The sequence below is a fragment of the Cibotium barometz genome, chromosome 35, assembly GCF_041138505.1.
Source record: "Cibotium barometz isolate CiBa-2024 chromosome 35, ASM4113850v1, whole genome shotgun sequence".
Lineage (NCBI taxonomy): Eukaryota > Viridiplantae > Streptophyta > Polypodiopsida > Cyatheales > Cibotiaceae > Cibotium > Cibotium barometz.
The window spans coordinates 3,097,026-3,111,108 of NC_141080.1; the positions used below are offsets into that span (position 1 = coordinate 3,097,026).

The 14,083-nt window shown below is 40.0% G+C and overlaps 1 pseudogene; it reads left to right on the forward strand.

The window, feature by feature from the left end:
- Window positions 1–7,882: 7,882 nt before the first annotated feature.
- LOC147618057 (adenosylhomocysteinase-like) lies at window positions 7,883–9,217 on the forward strand (annotated as a pseudogene).
- Window positions 9,218–14,083: the final 4,866 nt, after the last annotated feature.

Here is a 14,083-nt window from a genome sequence, read left to right on the forward strand (position 1 = left end):
ACCACACGTGTTTCGGACAAGGCTAAGGGAGCTTCACTGGCAAGTGAAGAGGAGGGGAATGCAGAGAGAAGAAAGGGCGAGCAGCAGGAGGGGAAAGGGGTAGGGTTAGCAAGGTAACTCTCATTCACCACGCTTTGCCTTATTAATAAAAAGGCTGATTTGCTATAAAAAATTTGTAAGAGTTTGGGCATACCCATTTTGGATTGAAAACTTGCCTTGCTATAGCTGCTTCCATATAGAAGGATAGTCCTATTCAAGTTCTTGTGATGCTATGCCTTGCTATAGCTGCTTCCATATAGAAGGATAGTCCTATTCAAGTTCTTGTGATGCTATGCCTTGCTATAGCTGCTTCCATATAGCTGCTTCCATATAGAAGGATAGTCCTATTCAAGTTCTTGTGATGCTATGCCTTTGTGGGTCACAATTTCTTGTGTTTTGGTAATGGGCTCTTTACTCTTCATTGCTTGTCTTGTTTTAGCTTGTGGTAACCTACCATTTTTAGGTAAGTGTTCTTATTGGTGTCCCTATCATAGGGCTTATGTTTAGAACTTGAGCTTTTGTTTTGGCAATTAAAACACTTTGTGTTACCGAATTGATAATTTGTCAAGTTTTCTCCTTCAAGACTAGTGTTGTCATTACTATAATAGAAACTTTGAGCTTTAAGTACATGTTTATGTAACCACGTTTATTGAATGTTGCCAATAAAGATGGTTACATATTCATGTAGCCATCTTTTATTTATTTAATGTTACTAGTAAATTTAACAATCTTTATTGAATGTTACTAGGAAATTTAGCCATCTTAGATGAATGTTACTAGCAAATTTAGCCATCTTAGATGAATGTTACTAGCAAATTTAAGAAATTATGAATGATGTAGTGGATGAGGAAAGGGCAACCATACAGGCATCCAAGAGTATTCCAAAATGGCTGGTGCAAACATTACATAATAGCAAATTAGCTACTCCTTTACCTAGCAGGACACATGAATGCAGGTTCTAATCATGCATCTTATTCTTTTGTGGATTGCGCTCTCATTGTTGCCGGTACATACAATGAAGAGGAACATGTTTCCTTTGAGGAAGCATAATAAAATGATCATTGGATGCAGGCTATGCAATATGAGTATAGGATGAGTATGACTCAATTCTCAAAAATGACACTTGGTATTTAGAAGATTTTCCTTATGGGGTAAAAAGACCATTGATATGAAATGGTTTTATAAGCTTAAGCGTAAAGGTGATGGTAGCATTGACTATTACAAGGAAAGGCTTGCTAAAAAGGGTATTGCAAAGGATAATGGTCAGCAGAAGGGTATAGATTATGATGAGAACTTTGTACCCATGCCTCGTATGATTACAGTCAGGTATATCTTTACATAGGCATCTCATCATGGTTGGAATGTACATCATTTGGATATCAAGAGGTCCTTCTTGAATGGTAAAGGCTCTCTAACATTCTTCAGTCTATTCATAATGATCTGATAATTTTAGCATAAAACATAATGAATATCCTGTAATACCCAAAATGTCTCATAAAGCATTGCATACCCTTGTAACTTGTTTTGGTGGTAATTCCAAAATTAATTTAATTTTTCTCTCATCCACCATCAACTCCTTAGAAAACACCTTTCTTAGGTAAGATAAATGTTCCTTTCGAGCATAAATATTTATTTAATATAATTCTCAAGTCATTTTTGAAGGTAGTCCTTTTGTGAATGTAGTCATTTTGTGAATGTTATACATATATGTTACACCGCGGTAGCCACCACCATAGCCAAAGAGGGCAAGGAGCTCTAGTCACCACCCAACCACCATAGAGGAATGTGGCTAAGTGTCCACATTGTCAAGCTTATATAGTGGCCTACCTGCCCACACTAGCCCGACCACCCACGCTCCTCCGACCTAGGCATCTCACCCCTGAACCCCGGAAACACTCGCCACATGCACTCCGGGATGTGGACTCTGCGTCCGATTGAGTTCTACTACCGAGCGACTCATGCATGCCTTACACGATATTTACCCCCCCTTCTAAAGAGTTTTTGTCCCATGAAAACAAACTGGGAAAGTTGTTGGTATGCGTATTTCGTTGTTCTCACTTGCGACCTTTTCTAGTTTATCCTTTCACTTAACAAGTGTCTATCGATACACATTAAACCTCATGTTCCGATCTCTCAAACCAAAACTTCAAGGTAAACTGTGTGTCCTGGTTTTGCATGCCACTAGCACAAAAGTTAGATGTACTTGGGATCTCTCCAAGAACTCAAGTATATAGACTACGCTACCAGCCATTTGTAGACTACGCTACCAGCCATTTGTAGACTACGCTACTAAATATTTATAGACTATGCTACCAACCTATTGAATCTTCTCCTTGCATAGATCTACGGCCATAGGAGATCTAGACTAGATTCTATAAAACAACGTAAATGGAGAAAATCTAGTGATGAACAACAAAAAACAGATTTCAAAGGTGAGAGGTACTCCTCTTCTCACTAGATTATTCATCTATACATAAGCATATGCTCTAGAACGTCATTGGGTTTCTAGGTTGACCATCATCAATCTACGGATGGTTAACCTCACTCTTACTTAGAGTGATATTTAACCTTTGAAGATTTTCCTTCAAAGATGACTATCAAACTTTCTATCTCTACCTAACACTATCTGTGTGGGGGCATGCCACATATAGTTTGTAGAGATGTTTAATAAAGAGCCTTTCAAACTCAGATGTTTTCACATCTTATTAGTTGATCAAATGTTGACCTTTTTGCTTTTCCCTTCAAGAAAAGTAGATACATGCCTATCCACATGTCTACTCCTGCAAACCACTTTGGTTGCTTAGCAATACATATCTATGTCTCTATGGCCAACCATGTCTCGACGAACATGTTTATGGGCTATCTATGGTCACACCCAAAATCTAATAGCACCATCCAGGCACACCTCTATAAGTCCGGTCTCATTGGACACGTCTACTATGTGAAACAATATCACAAACCATTTCAATTATGGGAAATGATTTACTATAAAGCAATAAATGAGAAATTCTTTATCACTTACCCAGTCTGTATATACATATGCTACAATATGTGAATTAGGTATGCCTCCAACACACCTTACACTGATAGAAAAACAAAATCAATCTATGTACTTTGAGATTACTTTGACATGAATAACACAACATCCAATTTGTGTTCAATACTAGTATGAAGTCTAGCATGTATCTTTGATGCCTCCCCATGACAGTGGCAATGCACTACCTACCTGTAGTGGCAATATACTACTCAATTGTAATCGATGACAACAAAAAATAACCGCTCTTATATGCAGTTCATGAACATATTACAAAACATAAATTTGTACAAGTGAATTCTCTTATGTCTTTTGGTAAAGTTGGACTTCGCCACTTATCCTATCTATCTTAAATACCAAATTCTTTCTCAATTTGGCAAAGTAACTCCGTACTCTTTACAAGCAACTATGTACTAGTGGATACACCCTTCTCGAGTTGTAATATCCACAAGGCTATCTTTAGCAAGACGCTCGAGCCACTTACCTGCAAAGTGCTCATCTAAATTAACTCAAAACTTTTGGCACTACGGCATAAAGTATGGGGCATTCTAGCACCCAATTGTTGTTGATTCAAAGAAATTCACTCAACAACTATGTCAATCTCTAAACTCTATGGTTAGCATCTAACCATCAGCCCTACTAGGCCGTGATAATAGCCTTAGACTTCAACTTTTAGTGTGAATATAAACAGCAAAGTCCCTAAAGAAGTCTCAAAGAAGTTTCTCAAAACTTTGTGGTATCACCTCATGGCCATCTACCATGCCCGATCATAGCGTGAAAACGGTTTCATGCATACTCAACTACACACTAAACAATCTTATCAAATTTGTTTAGCACCAAATTGACAAGGTTAGGGCTTTATCTAGAATAACAAGCACCTACGGTTTGACTTTCCATAAAATTTAAGCTCGTTGGAGGCCAACACCTATATTAGTTGAATGAATCTATCACTTTCTTTCAATAAATTTATCGCTCCAATTTGACACAAGGTCAAGCGAGCATGAAGGGTCCACCCCTAAGCGCTCCATCTCAGTATACATAACTCAAGAGATTCGTCTGATCGCCTACGGATCAGCTCTCACTCTTCTTCTTGTAGAAACCTCAACTAATCACTCTAGATTAGCATACCTTTCTGACGAGGAAGGTGATGATTGTTGCTAGAAAATACGTGCACCTACAATAATACCATGCCAAAGTATAAAAATGATCAATGGTTCATTAGTGATTTACATGAAATTAGAGCCTAAGTAGCTAGATTTCATTATTTTGAGCCAAGAAATAGCTTAACAATTTTGATTAGGAGCGGAATCCACTTTGAAAACATGAGCATTCAGCTCCATTAGATTGGATTAGAGTGGGATTCTCAATTTTGGTTCATACATTTCATATTTTTTCATAATTTTTCCATGCATTATTGAAGCATACAAATCAAACAAAAAATCATTATAAAAAACATTCAATTACTTGCACTAGGATTAGGAAGTTTAGTCACACCCCATCAAGTCTAAAAAATCTCAAAACCACCAAAAACTAGGCCAAAGAAGCAGCCCTCTAGTAGGAGGGGCGTGAGCCCATAGTCCCATACAAAAGGATATGAATCTAGACACGTATTCCTTACAGATGTGAGTCATGAGTCTTGACACATAAGCCTTGTAGACATGAGCCTAGACACATGAGTCGTGAGCCTCGACACGTGAGCCTCGAGATGTGGGTCTACCATAAAGACTCGTTCTTCAGACATACCTAGTCATGTCCTTGGAAGATACAATTTGTACCAACTACAAACTCCAAGGAAAATTCTTGTCCTTTGTAATTATTGGTGGAGAATTAAATTATAATTATTATGTGATAAGCACACCAATCCTCTCATAGACCCAATTACTAGAGTTATGTCCCCCAATAGGCATGCTTATTTCATACAATTAAAGTATAATTATTATCCCAATAAGTGCACACCAGCCTTGTCATAGGCCTAATTCCTAGATTTATATGCCCCAAGTACGGTTATTTCATACAAGGAAAGTATGTGAGTTGAGTTCATACAAAAAGGACATGATCTTGCTACATATGTGAGTCTAGAGGCATGAACCTAGATCCGTGAGAGTAGACCTGAACCTAGAGACATGATCTGAGAGACGTAAGCCTATAGACACAAGTCTAGAGGCGTGAACCTAAACAAGTGAACTTGGAGGCGTGAACCTACACATATAAGCCTAGTAGAAAAAAATAAAACGTGTTTGAAACCATTTTTAGACCTATATCAAAAGCACTAAGGACCTTTGATGTGAACCCAATTTGGACTAATTGTTGAAAATGATAATATAGTTAACAATAGTATATCAAAATGTACTTTCTTAAACCCACCAAGCCTTTGATCCCAGCAATTAACACTCAACAGAGTGCTCCCTATTAAGAATACTAGACTCCTTCAGATCCACCTCAAGCAAGGAGCTTTGGGAAGAAATAAGCAAACAAAACACATGTGCAAGTAGAGGACCAATGGAACCCCTAGAAATAGGACCCTCCATAATTGAGCTCCAGATTCACTAACTGGCTCTATAAAGCATCTTAAATTTTATGAAGAAGAGCTCCAGATTTAAAAATGGATCTATAAAGCACCTTAAATTTTATTATGAAGAAGGTATTTAATCGCCCTATCTTTGGGCAAAGCTCTACTGAGAGAGCGGGAGCAGGACCAAGAACCTCAACGTTCGCTCGCCCAAGAAGTAGTCACACCATGTCAAACGATGCCACAATGTTTTAAAAATTTGGTGTCGATCCTAAGTTGGTTTTATCCCAAGTAGACTATGACTAACAAGTAGCCCAACAATGATAATTTTTATGATAATTAGGACATGTGTCTTTTGTAACACCAGGGACAAGTGTACCTCAATATATCCAACTCTAAGTGCACACAGTGTAAGCAGGATTCTCACTCTCATAAGAGCTCATTATAGAAGTACCTTTACCCATGGAACTAAGTTCTAATTCTTATATGTTGGACGAGGAGATGGGGAACATAGGGAAGGTTCAAAAGCTAGTATTTGGAACTATCTCATCTCAAAGGGATCCACAATGGCATTCACAGAACGTGTCCTTATCCTAGTGAGCATGTAGCCAAAAAGATAGGTTAACAAAGGATAAGTGCCACTCGAAAATCACACAACCCAATCCCATAGGAGGACAAGAGATCCCATACCCTAAAATAGAGGTTTCGACATAACAACCTCCTTACATTTCCCAACCATCTGAGAATACGCAAAAGACGTGCTAAGGATGGAAGTTGAAATGGGGGTTACAACCAACATAGCACCTAGAGGCTCAAGGTTGGATAAAGCCAAGCTAATCCACATCTCAAGGATGATGACAAAATTTGATGGAATCGGAAATCTCATTTAGTACTACCTAGAGAAGTTTAGTCAAATTTGAGAGGGTATTTAGAAGGATTGATGATCCCACCAAGATTGGACTTTGCTTAAAGACAAAGCACTCTAATGGTTTAGATCTCTAAGCCAACTTGAAAAGGCTAGCTATAAGGTCTTGAGACACACTTTCATTATGGGATTCGCATCCCAATGGAGCTAGATGAAACCCCATTACACAGATATGTAACCTCAAGAAAGAGGAGGGAGAAACAATGGGGATTACGTATTGCTAGAGCCAAGTATCTCCATATGAGATACAACACCCACAAAAGACTAGGATGATTATGATCAGTCTTAAGAGCAAGAGGCTCCATGACCATCTCATAGGTCTAGGCACTACCCTGCCTAGACCCGTAGAGTGGATGACTTCTACATCTTTGATGAGTGCTGCCCTGCTAGGCAATAGACCTAGTAGAAAATTTGCAAGGCAAGGATGTAGAAGTTGTCCAACCAAACCAAGAGATAGGAGATGCATCACTCAAAGGTGCCCAACTAGTCCTAGTGAAGGACCTAAGTATGGACGAGTTAGTAGAGAATCTACTTATGTCCTACTCAAGGACTTGAGTGTGGCCGAGTTGGCAGAGAATCTACTCATAGTTGCTCAAACCAAGTCCAAGATAATCGATAAAGACAATGATGAAATCTTGCACACTTCCATAAATAGATCCAAAGGACAAAAGAAGTGAGGGAGGAAACAACAAAAGAAGTCAAAACCCAACAAATAGCTAGGGCTAAGAAAGAAGGCAATGTGATCATTAAGATGATGATAGGGATTGAAAGGAGCACCAAGAGATGAGATTCTGGATATGGCTCAAAAGGCTATAGCTGGAAGACCCAAGTGGACTGAGCTACTAAATCTTCTAAAGAAATTGACTCAGTACCCCAATCCCATTGATGAGACAGCCAAGTTTAAGAATTGGTGAAAGAAATCTAGATCAGATTACAATTGAAGTCAAACGTTGGATCAAAAGGCATGGCATGAATCAACTTCTATCCCAAACACAGTGGGGATTTTGCAAACAAGTCAGCTAGCATCTATCCTTTAATAAATAACACATTGAAAAACCCTTTGCCTAGGTAATACACCTGAGATACTGCTATGCCATGAAAGACTTTCTCTTAAAGCCGCCTCCCCAAGTCAGCTTTGCTAGGTGGTTTCCCAGATTGCGCTGCTCATGGAGAACAAACCAATTTGTCTTTTAACCAGTTTAGATGAGATGTTAATGCATACCTTATTCCTGCACCCTTTCATCGCCACCATCACCCCAGCGAGAGCTGATGTCCTCTCGCATCTCATGCATTCCCTTTATGGTTGCCTCATTGCTCGGCTCATGCATGCTCGCTTGTGTCGGGATTCTATCTAACTACCCCATCACCATCTTCCATGCCTCCACACTTCCTCTCGCCACCTGCACCCCTGCATTCCTCTGCCAATGTTCCCAACCGAGCTACTGCCCCCTACATGTCTCTACCCTACACTTCTAGTTTCGCCTCCAAACCCTAACCCCACTTGGTACCAAGGTATTCCTACAACATCTTCTCCACCCAGGACCATGATGTTGCTTCCATTACTCATGTGTGTCTCTTCCTTTGCCTGAAAGGGGAAACACTACACGAATATTGGTGGTGCATTGAGAGAGCCCTTTGTTGGGTTCTAGGTGGTGGCCTCGATCTGATTTGTTGATATTGTTGGTGTTTCCACTCTCCTCATCCATGAGGGTGTAAAGGCTGAGGAAGCTTTTACCGAAGATGGTGCCCTCTTTCCAACCCTAAGTTTTAAATTGTTCTTTCCATCATCTTTAAAGGGCATCAAGTCACTACTTGGTGTGTCATAGGAAACTACCAGTGGGGTGCACCACCTCTACCAAATGCATGCCTATGGATATTTACTCATTCCACCATTAATATGAATGACTCAGTGATTGCCAAGAGCAAGTTTGAAAACTTCTATAGTTGCCGTCACTCTCTACTAGATGGACTCATGAGGGCCACTGATGTTATGATAGGCTAGAAAGTCATTGTTGTTTATGGTATAGCCATGTCAGCAAGGGTTGTGCTGCTGATATATGAAAGCTATAGGGGCATGGGTGGTTGTTTTACTAAGATTGATCATGTCAGCAAGGGTTGTGCTACTGATATATGAAAGATGTAGGGACATGGGTGGTTGTTTTATCGAGATTGATCCCATATGTGCTTTCCAAGGACTTCCTGTCTTGACTCTCATATTTTTTTGAGACTTGACATCTTTGTTAATACTTCCTATCTTGACTCTCAAAATTTTTGTTGACACTACTGACATCTTTGTTAACTACTACCGGTGACATGAACATTCTCATGGTAAGCCACATGAAGCAGATGAAAAACAATGCCATTGGGTGTAATATTGGCCACGTCGACAATGAGTTAGCATGAAGCAAATGAAAAACAATGCCACTGGTTGTAATATTGGCCACTTTGACAATGAGTAAAGACAATAACCATAAAGACTCAAACTGACTGGTGGTATTCCCTGAAACCAAGACTAGCATCATTATCTTGGCCAAGGGAAGGTTGATGATCTTGGGTTGTTACACTCTAGTTTTGTGATGTCTTGCCGTTTTACTAGTCAAGTGATTGCCCAGACTTGTGGGAGGAAAGAAATTCTAGGAAGTATGCCAAACAAGTGTATGTTCTTCCCAAGCATTTGGATGAGGAGTTTGAAAGAAAGGGGTGTGGGTGAGAGAGAGAGTGGGAGAGAGCAAGTAAGGCTTCTTGCCCCAAGTATGCATTTGGATGAGAAGGTTGAAAGAAAGGGGTGGAGAGAGATTGAGGGGGAGAGAGAGCAAGCAAGGCTTCCCTGCCCCAACACCATCAAACCAACCTCAACCTTGGCTTGTTCGACAACCACACCATGTCCGGGGCTTCATCAACCAAACCGCCATAGGTTTGGCGTACCAACACAAGACAATCGGCCACTTCAACACCATCTAGCCTCATCTTCTCCACACTTCAAGCCAAGAAATCGGCATCCCAACCACATCATCACACCCATAAGGTAGCTAAGCATCATCCTATTGACAACTTCAAAGCCCTACCACATCTACCACATACAACCTAGTAAAGCTATAAGTCCCTTGGTAAGAAGACTGTCAAACCAACACAACAACCATAAAGTTGGCACTACCACAAGCAACTGACCAATGCACCAAAATCAACACTGGCAGCAGCAGCAGCAGAGTAGGCAATAAGGCAACACTGTCGCGCACAGCAAGAAGCCACCATTGGTGTCAGAAGATGTCCCTCATTTATTTGCTACTATCGGCATTCCAAAAAAAGAAACAATCAATGCAACACCGCACTGGCAATAAGCCACTATTGGCATGAGAAGATGTTCCTCGTTTGGCCACTATCAGCATTCCAGCAAAAAGCGACAATCAACGTCATCCCTTCCCTTCAGACAGCTAGGTAAACACTTCTCACCCTCATTTTACACTTATTTTAGCTTGGTAGAGCCGATTTCACCTAGGTTTACTTATAGGTACATTGCTAAGATAGTCCAATTGCTAAACCACTTGCAATCTAAAAGAAAATCCCACTAAGACCAAACCCAAACCACTTGGCTGGGTAGAGCTAGTTTCAGTTGGGTCTGCTTGCAAGTACATCGCTCGGATAGTCCAATTGCTAAACCACTTGCAATATCAAATAAAATCCCTCTAAGACCAATCCCAAATTAGATTCCACTTATATCTAGACCCTTGTATGTTTCCAATGTGCATTCAACTCTCTTAACTCACATCCTTTCGTGACTTTAAGAACTTAGATTGAAACAGGAATCTTTCTCCAAGTATAAAATTAAACCACATACTCTCAATAACTTAATTAAAATGAATAGAGAAATAATACAAAGTATAGAAGTGATGAATGTAAACACTTGAACGGAAATATACTTCACCACACAAGACAAACCATTGGGTTCAATCCCCCCCCCATGAATGGGGCTGTCTCCATGACATGGGTATCATCTTTAAAAATTAATTCCTTGAGCCAATAATAAATTGTGCGTACAAGATTGGCCTTTTTCTTTTACAAAATTGGCAAGGCACTTATCTTATTCGCATTTATGTGCCTTCCACCATCCAAATCGTGCAAAAAATAAACACTACCCAAATGTTCAGACATCTCCAACAAGCTCCTCCAAGAGGGATGTATAAGTATCTCACAAGCCAACAATTCTAAGATGCATGCCAAATCTCCCATAAACCCTCAAGATCGTAGCAGTTTGATGCAATGTGGCATGTTCTCTATGACCTCAACACCACCAACCAATTCCCAATACTTGAAGAAGTGCCAAATAAGAAGGAATTAAAGCCACATAAAATTTAGCACCCCATATCTAACAAGGAATATCTCCCATGGTGATAAAGCTTACCAAACTCCACTGATTGCCAAATTGTTATAGTAGAAATAATGGGTCAGCATCTCTCCATCAAGACTAAGTAATCAATCCATCGCAAGCTATACAAGTTGATGTCAACTTTGCTATGGCTTTCTAACATCACTAGTGTGAATACTTGTAAGTTCTCATGAATATTTCACCATTGGCTATCAGACACATCATTGAGGCGTGCCCACAATATTTCTTATCCCAACCCCTGCAATATACCACTCTTGCTACCTGTGCTGAAATTTGTTGGCAAGTTTGAGCGATCGTCGCATTATGAGAAAGTAGAAAACTACAACATATACCAGGAGGAACACAAGCGCCATGCATTTCCATAGGCTTACCATGGTGCTTTCTTTCTTGCAAATTCATAGCCTTGTCTTGAAAGATATAGGGATTGCTTAGAAATCATCTAGTCATAACAAAAACAGGCAATTGTCCACGATACCCTTGAATATGCTTACATGCCAAGGTACGAGAGACGATAAAAAAGAACGCAAAAGACAATACCTCAACATGGGTAGAAGAACATGCTTTAAAGTAGAACCCAAAATAGAAAACAAAACCTTCTAAACCCAAAAAAGACAAGGGACAACAAACTATTGAAACCAAGGTTGAATTAAAAGATAGGAAAAAGGAGCATGTGGAGGACATAAACCTTAAAGGGGACATAAACCCAAAAGGGCCAAAAGCCATACATGATGCAAAAACGTCCACCTGAAAGGTCACCACATAAACCACAAAACCCACATGTGAGACACATGGTACAAAAGCCCAAAAGAAAATTCGATCTCGTCGCATGGGCAAATATAATGAAAAACTGACGATTCAAAGAAAGTCAAAAGATGAAACAAGTTCTAGTACGTCACTTAGTGAGGATGAAATAAGTTATGATTCATCACTCAATGCATCTCATAAGTCAATCAAGAAACTAAAACCCACCCAACCACCCTAAATGGAAAATCATGATCATATGACGACATATGCGGAACGCAAAAAGCAAGCTTAAGAGAGCATACTTAGCTTGGTTGAATGTCTTACCCACAGGATCACCTGTTGTGATGGAGCCTCATAATGCCAATCCTAAAAAAGCAACCAAAATACAAAGCCCAGAGGAGTACCACTTCCCCTTTCAAGAGGAAGACATACTCTCTACAGAAGAGTCATTTGACAGATTGCACGAATTATATGCTTGAGAAGGCACATGAGGAATTCAATAATTCCCTTACAAAATTAAAGCAGTCTCTCAAAACCTCATTTGGAGGAATGCTCTTCTCTCATGGTGAAGCCAACATAACATCAGCACTTGCACGTTTAAGGGCTCAACATGAGTTATAACAAGACATAAAGAGCTCCATAAAACGGGACTATGAGGATTCGCAAGCTTCCAAACAGACGTCATTTAGAATTGTCAGAGCGCCAAGTGTGCCAGTGTACACATTCGATACTCTTGAAAAAGCTGAGAGCCAAAATGAGGATGAAAGTGAATGGGAATATAAAACAGAAACAAGATCTGAAGCTGAAACAAAAACTAAAACATCCATGGTTCCTTTGGAAGATTCTATCATGGTATGGTTAGATTTCCCTACAAGCAATGATGTTAAGTGTAAATGCGCATTGATTAGCCCTCGAGCTAGTCTCATAACATCATGACAATAGACACTTGGGTGTCATTGGGACAACCTAAACTTACCCCTGTAGACAATGGTCTTGCAAGAGGTGCCAATGGACAAAGCATTGAAGTTCCAGGTTACTTTAGCTATGATACTAAAACAATCAGTGGAGATGTGGAATTTACATTCCATGTTACCCTATATTCCCTTGAGTATGATGTCATCCTTGGTGGAACTTGGATACATGACTCATTGTATTCAATTGATGAATCCATGCAAACAGTCACCTTAAACCCTCCTATATGCAATGTACAATTGTTATTACGGAAGGAAGAGGCCTTGGAGGAGCTGGAACTTCCAACATATCTTACTAAAAATATCCCTTGGATTATGGTTGGATTGAAAATTTCAAATAAAATCACAACAGCTTAAGCACAACTTTATCTAACATGAGAACATAATCTCATGACCCTCAAATTATGAGATTTGTTAGGTCAACCAACACTCACGGCACATCCTGAAAGAATTCCCTTTACACAAGACTTGAACATGCCATGTTTGGGTTACTTTGAACATACAATGTATATTGAAACTAACCCCCTTACTTGCAAGTTTTCTGTGGTTGAGTATATGTGTTGGAAGTAGATTTGATCTTGGGGCATGAATGGACTATTGCTTCCCAAGCACCACTGTGCTTTGTTAGTGACAGAGTCATCATGATGGTCAACGACAAAAAGTTGACAATACCATACTACAAGGAAGAGGATTCAACTTTAATGGATTTCTATGATGCTGAATGCAAAAGGTTACAAGCCTCTTCCACAGAAGCCCCTCTACGCAATGACCTACCATCTACGTTGAACGACTGACTCTGATAAAGCATCTACTCCTTCAACCCCATCCTCACCAACGAAGTTCAATGCCAAGACCTTGCAATCAACAGCTATTCATGAAGAAGTTCCCACGATGCAACCATCTATTTCTCGCAGCAGTGAACTCAAAGGAAAAGCTCCGGAGCCTATACCTCTTCGTTGACAAACCCCACCAAAGGAGACAACAGCATGTTCGAAAGCCTCATCATCGACAGCCACACTCCACAAGAGACTTTAGCCTCATTATCGTCAACAATGGCCATGAGTCTCAAACCTATAGCCTTTGTGCCAACCAAAGTCAAGGAGGGCCCCAAACCTTCCACATCAACCCAAAAGAAAACTCCACCAAGACAGCCACAATTAAGGTATATTAAAAGTATCAAGATGTGGGTGGAAAAGCAACTACTTGTAGCCCAAGGCTACTAGTCTCAAACTTGTAGCCTCAGTACCACCAAAGTCAAGGAGGGCCCCAAACCTTCCACATCAACCCAAAAGAAAACTCCACCAAGACAGCCACAATTAAGGTATCTTAAAAGTATCAAGATGTGGGTGGAAAAGCAACTACTTGTAGCCCAAGGCTACTACGAAGGTGCCAATAAAATTTGGGTTCCTCGACAGTCAAAGCCTCTTCCCCTCAACACAGCACCTAGAGGCCAAAGAAAAAAACAAATACTCCACAA